This window comes from Belonocnema kinseyi, chromosome 5 (genome assembly GCF_010883055.1).
Source record: "Belonocnema kinseyi isolate 2016_QV_RU_SX_M_011 chromosome 5, B_treatae_v1, whole genome shotgun sequence".
Classification (NCBI taxonomy): Eukaryota; Metazoa; Arthropoda; class Insecta; order Hymenoptera; family Cynipidae; genus Belonocnema; species Belonocnema kinseyi.
In genome coordinates this window covers 11,589,769-11,591,107 of record NC_046661.1, presented here as the reverse complement: position 1 = coordinate 11,591,107, position 1,339 = coordinate 11,589,769, and positions in this window count along the sequence as shown.

Below are 1,339 nucleotides of genomic sequence, written 5' to 3'. Positions count from 1 at the left end.
AAAAAACTTCAATTTTTTTGAAGAATAATAAATAATTCGTAAAATAATGCAATTTAAAATATATAATATTAAAATCTTACTTCTTACATGCCATAAACATATGCATATGTATGTATAAAAACTAAATATTGTTTTTGAATTCCCAAAGTAATTTAAAGTTGTGTTTTTCTTTTAATTAAAATTTTTCCCGAGGATTTTTCACATACATACTTTCCCACATACATCCTTTTTGGGGATTATCGACGTATTCTTCCTATTTTAAAAGTGTATATTCGCACAATATGTTCGAAATAAATATTTCTCCTATTTTTATTGTGGGGATCCCCGTAAGTAGCGGGAGTTCCCGGGTTTTTCTCGCTTTACCTGGCATGCACATATGTATACTCCTGGTATAAATAGGCTTCCGAATGCATTTTTGGCCAGTTAAATTGTGCTTGTGCGTTAATAATATTCGAGGTAACAAAACAAATATGGGAAGAGGGAAAGCATTGTCTGCAGAAGAAAAGGCGTCAATTGATGCGTATGAAAAATGTGTCCAAAAGTACAGTGCATCGAGTATTGAAGGATTCCCCTAATTTAATATGTGAAAAAATGCAAAAAGCACCTAAACTGAAACCTCATTATATGCAGGCACGCTACAATTTTGCAGAAGAGAAGCTGCATTGGACGCACGAATGGTCAAAGGTACATACTTAGACAGTGCATTTTTTTCATAACAAATAATTAGTTCCTTCAAGCCTATGTAATTAAAGCTTGGGTCTTTTACTTGCTTTTCAGATTATTTGGTCTGACGAAAAAAATTTAATTTAGATGGTCCTGACGGAACGCGTTATTATTGGCGTGATCTGAGACATGAGCCTCGTTATTTTTCAACCCGAAACTTTGGAGGCCGTTCCGTCATGGTATGGGGGGCATACAGTGGTTTCGGAAAAGTGGCCTTAGCTTTTATTTCTCATAAAATGAAAATCGAAGATTACTAGGCAGTGCTAGAAGAACATCTTAAGCCCTACCTTGGACGTTTCCGCTCTGCAAAATTGACTTTCCAGCAGGACAACGCTGCCATACATGCGAGCAAGTCTACGAAGGATTGGTTGGCAAAGTGAAAGATCCCCGTACTCGCGTGGCCAGCGATCTCTCCAGACCTTAACCCTATGGAAAATGTTTGGGGCATGATGGTACGCGATGTGTATGACAACGGAAAGCAGTACACAACGGTCGCAGAGCTGAGGGAAGCGAACAAATCAGCATGGAACAACGTCACCGCGAAAAGTCTCGAAAATCTGAATAAATCGATGGTAAAGCAAATGAAAATGGTATTCAAAAATGACGGAAATACTAT